The following is a 10498-nucleotide window of genomic DNA, read 5'->3' on the forward strand; positions in this document are numbered from 1 at the left end:
ATTGTACTTTTATCCTAACAAGGGTCGTAACATAGGCAGGCTAATTCTAACCAGGACTCAAAAGAATGCAAAAGTAATGAAAACATTATTAGGGCAGTGTGCAATACATAGGCAAACATACAAAATAGAAGACAATTGTAATATTGATGTGATCCGTTACCTACATAATCATGTGTATAAAAAAATAAAAATAAAATAAAAACTTCAGTTGCGCAGAATAAACAAAACGCTTGTTTGGAAAGATGCTGAGTGTGCCTGTTCCATACCGCAGCAGTATTTTGGAACCGCTAATCGATATGAGGTTAGGAGTTGCCTATATTTAAAATTTCCAGAACAAGCATATTTGTCACATTGCAATTTAGTGTGGTGGTCTGGGGCTGCTGTGCATCTTCCGGATCCAGACAACTTGCCATTATTATTGGAGCCATGAATTCTGCACTCTACCAGAAAATCTTGAAGGGGAATGTCTGGCCAATCGATTTGTGACTCCCAAGCTCAAGTGCACTTGGGTCAAGCAGCAGGACAATAATCTGAAACACACCAGCAAGTCCACCTAAATAAATGAAGGTTTTGGAGTGGTCGAGTCAAAGTCTGGACTTAAATCCAATTGAGATGCAGTATCTTAACCTTAAATAGTCCATTCATGCTCAAAAACCATCCAATGTGGCTGCATCAAAACAATTCTGCAAAGAAGAGTGGGACAAAATTCCTGAACAGTGATGTGAAAGACTCGTTACCAGCTATCGCAAACGCTTGATTGCAGTTATTACCGCCAGGGGTGGCACAACCAGGTATAAGGTGTAGGGGGCAACTACTTTTTTTTTTTTTTTTTTTTTTTTTTTTTTTTACATAGGGCCAGGCAATTTTGGACCACTTTTTTCCCTTAATGAATGAAATCATCACTTAAAAACTGCATTTTGTGTTTACTCGGGTTATCTTTGTGTAATTAAAATTAGTTTGATCTGAATCGTTTTATGCATGACAAATATGCAAAAAAAAGGAAGGGGGTAAATACTTTTTCACAGCACTGTATGTGGCTGTGCATGCTATTTTGTGTAAGTTTTAGGCAGATGGGATGGAGAGCGGAGGCACGTTAGATCACGGTGTGACAGCAGAAGCCCCGAGCAGCTGGGTTCCAGACACTAATCTGGAGTGTTCAGCATCGCCCCTACTACTGTGCACCCAGCAGCTGTCCCTCCTGCTTAGCCCTTGTCCCAGCCCTGCAAAAAAGGATTGGATACTGGCAAGAAAAAAAACAGGCCAAAGCGCTTTTATTTTTTATTTGTATATGTCAATTCAGGTATCTGAATTTTCAGTGCTGGCAGCTTTTTCCTTATTCGTTATTTTGTTATATCTCCAACTCATGATACATTAGTGTGATGGTCAGTAGGAAGAATGCTGCTTACACTTGGAGACATTGGGAAGAATTTCCCTCTTACAGATCGCTAAAAAGATCAAAGGTGTCAGTGGGAACTTATCTAACGCCGCATACACGCGACCGGACTTCATGACAGCAAAGGTCTCACAGAACGAGTCCGTCGGACAATTCGATCGTGTGTGGGCTCCATCGGACCTCTGCTTGCCAAAAATCCGGCGTACTTTAGAAATGGAACATGTTTTAACCACTTCGCGCCCAGCCCAATTCTGACATTTCTCTCCTAAAATTCCTAATTTGTTTGCTAGAAAATTACATAGAACCCCCAAACATTATATATGTTTTTTTTAGCAAAGGCTCTAGAGAATACAATGGCGGTCGTTGCAACTTTTTATCTCGCACGGTATTTGCGCAGCAATTTTTCAAACATGTTTTTTTTCAGAAAAAAACTGTTTCATGCTTAAAAAAAACAAAACAGTAAAGTTAGCCCAATTTTTTTGCATAAAGTGAAAGAGAAGGATACGCCGAGTAAATAGATACCAATCATGTCACGCTTCAAAATTGCACGCGCTCGTGGAATGGCGTCAAACTTTGATATTTAAAAATCCCCATAGGCGACGCTTAAAATTTTTTTTACTGGTTACATGTTTTGGGTTACAGAGAAGTTCTAGAGCTAGAATTATTGCTCTTGCTCTAACGTTCGCGGCGATAGCTCACATGTGTGGTTTGAACACCGTTTTCATATGTGGGTGGGACTTACGTATGCGTTCGCTTCTGTGTGCGAGCTCACGGGGACAGGGGCGCTTTACATTTATTTTTTTTTATTTTTTTATTGTTAATTTTATTTTTAGTTTTACACTTAAAAAAAAAATTGATGACTTTTATTCCTATTACAAGGAATGTAAACATCCCTTGTAATAGGAATATGGCATGATCGGACATATTTACAGTGAGATATGGGGTCAATAAGACCCCATGTCTCACCTCTAGGCTGGGAAAAATAAAATCAAAAAAAAAAAAAAAAAATGATCCTGGCTTCCCTGCCAAATCGGCGCCGTTAATTTGAATACTGAGGCCGGGCGTGACGTCATAACATCGCGCCCAGCCTCCGAACGATCATAGAGACTCTGAGGACGATCTGGTCCGCCGGAAATCTCTATGGTAACTGGCAGGGGCCGCGGATCCTGTCACCGACTCACCGATGGAAGCGGTGAGTCAGTACAAGCATCGGAGGGAGGGGGGGCTTCCCCTCCCGCCGCCCGTAAGAACGATCAAGCGGCGGAACAGCCGCTATGATCGTTCTTATGGTGCAGGGAATCGACGTCTGAAAACGCCGATATCTGAATGATGTCTGTGGCCTCAGGCATCATTCAGATATAACCACCGAAAGCCCAAGACGTCAATAAATGTAGTATGGGCGCCAAGTGGTTAAATTTTCCCGCCGGACCGAGAAATCCATTTCTGTGTATGCTAGTCCGACAGACAAAAACCAACGTTAGGGCAGCTATTGGCTACTGGCTATGAACTTCCTTATTCTAGTTCAGTCGTACGTCATCACGTTCAAATCCGTCGGACTTTGTGATTGTGTGAGTCCAAGTCCGTTCATTCAGAAAGTCCGTCGGGCCTAGTACATCAAAAAGTCCGGTCGTGTGTACATAAGAGGCAGAAATTGCTCATTTCCCAAGGAAAACGAGTTGAGAAACCCTGTCCTAGAAGGATGGAAATGATTTAAACTCTGCTGTATTAAATTACTAACTTATTTTTAGAACCTTGTTTCTTCAATGAAGATTCTTCTCTACCACTAGAGCTTGTCTTGGGAATTTTGGATCAAGGTGTCATTGTGCCACTTCCTGTGGCAGAACAATTTCAGAGGCTTTACTTTAACTTGTCCACCCTTACCAAAAGCCAAGGGGCCATGCACCTTATCTTGGATCTGAAAACGTTGAATGTCTTCATTGGAGCCCCAAAATTCTGCTTTAAATCCAGCAGGTCTGTCATCACCTACCTTCACCGGGGAGACTTTCTAGCTTCTGTGGATGATACCTACCTGAATGTCCCCATCTTCACAGCACAGCAAAGTCTCCTAAATTTGTTTCGGGACTTCTACACTACCAGTTTCAGGCCCTGATCTTTGGTCTCTTGTCTGCACTTTGAGTGGTCACCAAAATGCTAGCCCCAGTATTTGCCCTGCTGTGCTCTTGTGGCATCCTCATTGTGGGATACTTAGGCAAACTACTGTTGAGAGAACAGTTGGTACAGCCTCTGTTGAACATGGCTTTGACTGTTCATACGTTATATTGGGTTGGTGGTTTCTGACCTTACAGAAAGAAATTGTCACTGAAACCAGCACGTTGTTTGGAGTGTCTAGGTCAGTGATGGTGAACCTTGGCACCCCAGATGTTTTGGAACTACATTTCCCATGATGCTTAACTACACTGTAGAGTGCATGAGCATCATGGGAAATGTAGTTCCAAAACATCTGGGGTCCCAAGGTTCGCCATCACTGGTCTAGGTCTAGTACTTGACAAAGCTCAGACCAGAGTTTGTTCAGTAACATCAAAAAAACTTATTATTCAATGTTTGCAAAGTGAAGTTCACAAATTTTGTTTCAATTCAACATCCACATGTTGTCTTAATGCATTTAGAATACTTCAAACATTTTGAGCAGGAGCACATGCGAACAGTATCCGTATAGGAAAACCCAGTATTAGAAAATCAAAAGTTTCCACACAGTTTGCTGGAGTGAAAATTCTCAAATCCAGAAGGGGACAGCCAAGAGACATGAAAATAGTCCAAAAGGTCTGATAAATCTCAAGAATCCAAATCAGTTCTGGTCTGGAGTTCAATCCTGCCATCCATAGAGGCAAGGCATCAGCATGCCCATATCCTTAACCACAAGAGTAATATACTGTTTGTATATCAGATAGTTTTCTAGATCTGCCTGGAAGATGGTGTTTGGAGTATCTTGATCTGCTAATTATTAATTTATCTGGAATACGTATATTGCAATTGTGATTGACCACTTCCATACTGGGCCTATTCTGGCACTCCTCTCCTAAATGTAAAAAACATATTTTTTTTGCTAGAAAATTACTCATAACCCCCAAACATTTATATATATATATATATATATATATATATATATATTTATTTTTTTTTTTTTTTTTTTTTAACAGTCACCCTAGGGAATAAAATGGAGGTCGCTGCAACTTTTTATGTCACACGGTATTTGCGCAACAATTTTTCAAATGCGTTTTTTTGGGGGAAAAAACTTTCATGAATTAAAAAATAACAAAGCAGAAAAGTTATCCCAATTTTTTTTGTATAACGTGAAAGAAGATGTTACACTGAGTAATAGATACCTAACACGTCACGCCTTAAAATTGAGCACACTTGCGGGATGGCGCCAAATTTTGCTACTTAAAAATCTCCATAGGCAACGCTTTAACATTTTTTACAGGTTACCAGTTTAGAGTTACAAAGGAGGTCTAGTGCAGCTGCGCTCGCTCTAACGCATGCGGCGATACCTCACATGTGTGATTTGAATGCCGTTTACATATGCGGTCGTGAATTAAATGTGCGTTCGCTTCTGTATACGAGCACGCGGGGACGGAGCACTTAAAAAAATGTTGTTATTGTTTATTTTACTTTCTTTTTTTATTGTTTTTTTTTACACTTTCTCTTTAAATTTATTTCTAGGATCACTTTTATTCCTATTACATAGAATATAAACATCCATTGTAAAAGTAACAGTGCATAACAGGTCCTTATTATGGAGATATGTGGGGTCTATAAGACCCCACATCTCTCCTCCAGACTGGAAAGATTGAGATAAAAAAAAAAAAATTAACTATCTCTTTCTTTTCAGCCAAGATCTCGGCTTTAATTACTTCCGCTGGCTGGATTTGACGTCATAATGTCGCACTCGGACCTCCAAAGGTCATAGAGACGACTGGTTACCGGAAATCTCAGATAATTGTCCGGTGGCGGCGGATTCTTTCTCCGGGTCACCAATCGCACGGACGAGCCCAGAGATGCACCGGAGGGCGGCTGGAGGGGGGGGTGTCTCCTCCCAACGCCTGTAAGAATGATCAAGTGGCTGAACTGACACTTTTGATTGTTCTTACAGTGAAAGTAATCGCCGGTTGTAAAAGATGATATCTGAATGATGCCTGCAGCTGCAGGCATTCAGATATCCCCTTTGAAAGTCAAAGATGTCATATGATGTCCTTGGGCTGGAAGTTGTTAAGGACCTGGGCATGCTGTTGCATCCATTCTATGGATGGCAGGATTGACCCCCAGACCAGAACTGATATGGATAATTTTGGTAGGAGAAAGTTCAGACTGTTCTGTCTTCGATTCAAACACCCTGGTCCAGTCTTGAGCCCAATGGTAGTTTCTTTTGAGGTAGTCTTACTTGCTCATTTTCACTGTAGACCACTATAATGCAACTTTCTGTTGGTGTGTGACAAGTCAATCCAGTCACTGGGCAGGTGGATTTGTCGCTGAAGACCATGTTGTCCTTGGCTTGGTGGCTCTGGAATTGGGGAAGTTATTCCTTTCTGTCTGTGGAATAATACTCACAGCCTTCTGGGCTAAGGAATCCTGGTTACCTCATCAACATTATGGACCTTCGGGAAATTTGACTGCCTTTGCAGCACTGGACTGTCCTCCTGCAAGAGGGTCTTCAGACCTGGATTCAGTTTTACAACCATCAACCAGTAGGGAGAATTCAAAAGTCTTGTCCTGGCAAGAGAGGTAAATAAGATCTTGTCCTGACAGTACATCATGTTGCAGCCTTGGTCATCTACTTACAAGGTATAGACAACTGTCTGGCAGCATCGGGACCCAGAGAAGGGGGTCCCTGCACCTGGAGTTTCAGAAGCTGTGTCACAGGCGGGTGAAGCCAGAAATGGACCTCCTGCCATTCAGGTTCAATGAAAAACAGGACAGGTTTTTCTAAAGATACAGGAATCTTCTAGTGTAAGTAGTGGAAGCTCTGGTGGCTTTGTGGAATCAGTATACCCAAATCTATATCCTTTCTTTGCGGAAATTTCTTCCTTATCCACTTCACAGAGATGGAGGGCTTTCTTGTGATCCTTATTGCTTCAAGATTGGCCCATGTGAATGTGGCTCTTGGTGGGTGTTCTTTCGACAGTGCCAGATCCTCCAGATCTTCTGTCCCAGGAACTATTCTGCTTCACAGCTGCTAGCTTAGCAAAGTTATTGAAGCCCAGGTTCCGAGGAACAGGCGTATCTCTGAATCTGGGAATCCTATGATGTTAAAAGCTAGGAAGACAAGATTAAACAGTGGAGATTGAAGGCCTTGAAAAAGTATCCATACCCCTTGAAATTTTCCACATTTTATCATGTTACAATCAAAAACATACATGTAGTTTATTGGGATTTTATGTGATAGACCAACACAAAGTGGCACATAATTGTGAAATGGAAGGAAAATGATAAATGGTTTTCAATTATTTTTACAAATAAATATCTGAAAAATGTGGCATGCATTTGTATTCAGCCCCCCGGAGTCAATACTTTGTAGAACTACCTTTTGCTCCAATTACAGCTGCAAGTCTTTTTTGGGTATGTCTCCAGCTTTGCCCATCTAGATGACAGTGACATTTTTGCCCATTCTTCTTTACAAAATAGCTCAAGCTCTGTCAGATTTGATGAAGAGCGCTTGTGAGCAGCAAAGTCTTGCCACAGATTCTCAATTGGATTTAGGTCTGGACTTCGGGCCATTCTAACACACGAATATGCTTTGATCAAAACCATTCCATTGTAGCTCTGGCTGTATGTTTAAGTTCATTGTCCTGCTGGAAGGTGAACCTCCGCCCCATCCTCAAGTCCTTTGCAGACAGATTTTCTTCTAAGATTGCCCTGTTTTTAGCTGTATTTGGCTCTATCCATCTTCCCATCAACTCTGACCAGCTTCCCTGTCCCTGCTGAAGAAAAGCATCCCCACAACATGATGCTGCCAGCAGCGAGGATGGTGTGTTCAGGGTGATGTACAGTGTTAGTTTTCTGCCACACATAGCATTTTGCTTCTTTTTTTTTGCTCATCTGACCAGAGCACCTAATTCCACATGTTTGCCGTGTCCCCCAAATAGCTTCTCTCAAACTGCAAACGGGGCTGCCTATGGCTTTCTTTCAACAATGGCTTTCTTCTTGCCACTCTTCTATAGAGGCCAGATTTGTGGAGTGCACGACTAATAGTTGTCCTGTGGACAGATTCTCCCACTTGCTCCTCCAGAGTTACCATGGGCCTCTTGGCTGCTTCTCTGATTAGTGCTCTCCTTGCTCGGCCTGTCAGTTTAGGCAGGCCTGGTCCTGGTAGGTTTGCAGTTGTGCCATACGTTTTCCTTTTTTTGGATTGAGCAGTGCTCCGTGAGATGTTCAAAGCTTGGGATATTTTTTTTATAACCTAACTCTGCTTTAAATTTCTCCACAACTTTTTCCCTGACCTGTCTGGTGTGTTCCTTGCCCTTCCTTCACGATGCTGTGTGTTCACAAACCTCTGAGGGCTTCACAAACCAGCTGTATTTATACTGAGATTAAATTACACAGAGGTGAACACTCTTTACTAATTAGGTGACTTCTGAAGGCGATTGGTTCCACTAGATTATAGTTGGAGGTATCAGAGCAAAGTGGGCTTGTCAGAAAGGTTACCTGGCTGGACGACTTGCTGGCTGCTCTGGTGCACGCCGGTGCCTGCAGGTATGCGTGCTCCTGTGGGCACTGGTGTGCACGAACGCATGCGTGTTCTCTGGGGGGCACTTGTCTGCATGCTCCTATGGGCGCTGATGTGCACGCGCCTGTGTGCGTTGGCGCAAACACGTGCGCACTGTTTGGCACCAATAGGGCTATTTAGTTCTGCAGCACCCCTTGCTCGGGGCTGCCTGATCATCAGCTTCCTGTGACCTTGCTCCTGTACCCGTATCTGTATTCTGATCTCTGTACCTCGCTGCCCGCCCGTTGCTGAACCCGGCCTGAACCCAGACTTGCCTGCTCCGCTCCTGCTCGGCACCTGTTGCCTATGTTCCTGTCTACCATCTTGCTGTCTGAAGATCCCCTACTTCCAGCATCAGGACACTCATCACCAGGCTCTCATATCATTCCTTACTCCTGTGCTACCTGTCCTCTCTACCAGGGGCCGCGAGTCGGATACGTAAGGGAGACCACCCTCTGCCCAAGCGGACTCACCAGTCAGGTACGTAGCAGTCTGATAGGGCTGAATACAAATACACAGACATATTTCAGATATTTAGAGCTATCACATAAAATCCTAATAAAATAAATTTATGTTTTTGGCTGTCACAAAGTGTGGAAAATTTTTCAAGGGGTATGAATACATTTTTAAGGCACTTGGTTGTGAGTCTTGGGTTTTTACCCTAGGAGTTTCTCTATGAGATGAATCCTTTCCTTTTTGGGCCCAGACTAGTGTCTTGCTCTCAGGTTTCTGCCCTTTCCATGTTGTTTCAGAGACCATTGACCTCTCTCTCTCTCTCTCTTCTTGAGTAAAACCTATCCAACAAAGCTCTCCCTGTTGGTTACCCTATGACTCCATGGGATCTGAATCTGGTTCTCTTTGAACATCAAAAAAGCACTGTTTGTACCTATTAGGAGGCACACCTCTCTGTACATACACCCAAAAAAGATGGTATTCCTTGTAGCCACCACCTCTTTGAGTATAGGAACTGGTAGCTTTAGCCTGCAATAAACCATTCTGGTTTTGCATTCTTCTCGCCTATCATACACCTCAACTAGGGCATCATTCTTCTGTCCCTCAACCAGCACATCCAAAGCAAATTCCCATTTATTGTCTGTGGTTTTGGCTGTAAGAGTTTACCTCCCAGCCACTGCTTTCTTTAGGGAGGACTGATCCCCTTTTGTAATCCCGTAAGGGTGCTCAAGCTTCTCGTTCCATTGTCTCTATGTGACTCTGGTGCACCATCATCCAAGCTTATGGTCTTAAGCATCTCCTTTCCTGTTAGGGTGCACTCTGCTAGATCTGTGAGTGCTTCTTTGGATTTTCATCTTCAAGCAACTATTTCCCCCATTTCTGAGGCTGCCACATGCTCTTCTGTTCACACGCTCTCTAAGTTCAGTCTGTTATGTCCAATGCCAGCTTTGGACATAAGGTCTTTCAGGTGGCTCCTTGAACCAATGGCAATCCCCAGTTTTCTGAGTCTTGGACCTATTGGTGTTTATTTGCTGTGTTACCCACCCCCCAGTTAGACTCATTTTGGATGTCCTTAAATTGAAAGACTTTTGCGATCTTTAGTCGATGAGAAAGAAAAAAAGATTTTTGTACTCGCCATAAAAAAATCTTTTTCTTAAGCCCCATACACACTATCAGTTTTTCTGCTAATTTTTGTCTTCAGATTTACCAAAACCATGTAGTGCAATGGCCTGCTCGATTGCATACAAATTAAAACTCCTAAGGTTTGACCTCATATTATAGGTTTTTTGTAAATCTGAAGGAAAAAAATCTGAAAATCTGATAGTATGTATGGATGGGGCTTTACAGTCCATTAGGGGAGACAAGTCATACGCACCTGTGTTTATGATCATGCTCTTCGTACTGCTTTGCTACAAAGCTGAAGCATGCTGGTAGAAGGGGTTATCTTGGGCTGACCTACAGTTTTTTTGTTTGCCAGTCTTTCTGTAGGTGGCAATATTACCCAAAGGTAAAAAAAAAAAAAAACATGGTCTACAAAAAAGGATTTTACAGTAGGTATAAAAATCCTATTTTTTCCCATTACATTGGGGAAGAACCGACCACTCACCCACAGACATCCACAGCACCACTCGCTTATCCATGGAAAACCTCAGCACTACTCTCTTGTCCATGGACATCCATGTTATCCATAGGTATCTTCAGTACCAGCCAGTTGTCTATGGATATCCACGGCTCCGCTTGCTTGTCCATGGACTTCTTTGGCATTACTCACACGCAGGGCAGGACTTAGGGTGGTGGGGGCCCCTGGGCTTGAGTCACTTTTGGGCCCTACCTTCTATACATTATCGTATTGGCGTACAACTCGATCCGGCATATAACACGCACCCCAAGTTTATGAGGGAATTTTAGGGAGAAAAAACTTACATTTAAAT

This window comes from Lithobates pipiens, unplaced genomic scaffold (assembly GCF_037356315.1).
Source record: "Lithobates pipiens isolate NorthernLeopardFrog02 unplaced genomic scaffold, aLitPip1_a1.2 Scaffold_18, whole genome shotgun sequence".
Taxonomy (NCBI): domain Eukaryota; kingdom Metazoa; phylum Chordata; class Amphibia; order Anura; family Ranidae; genus Lithobates; species Lithobates pipiens.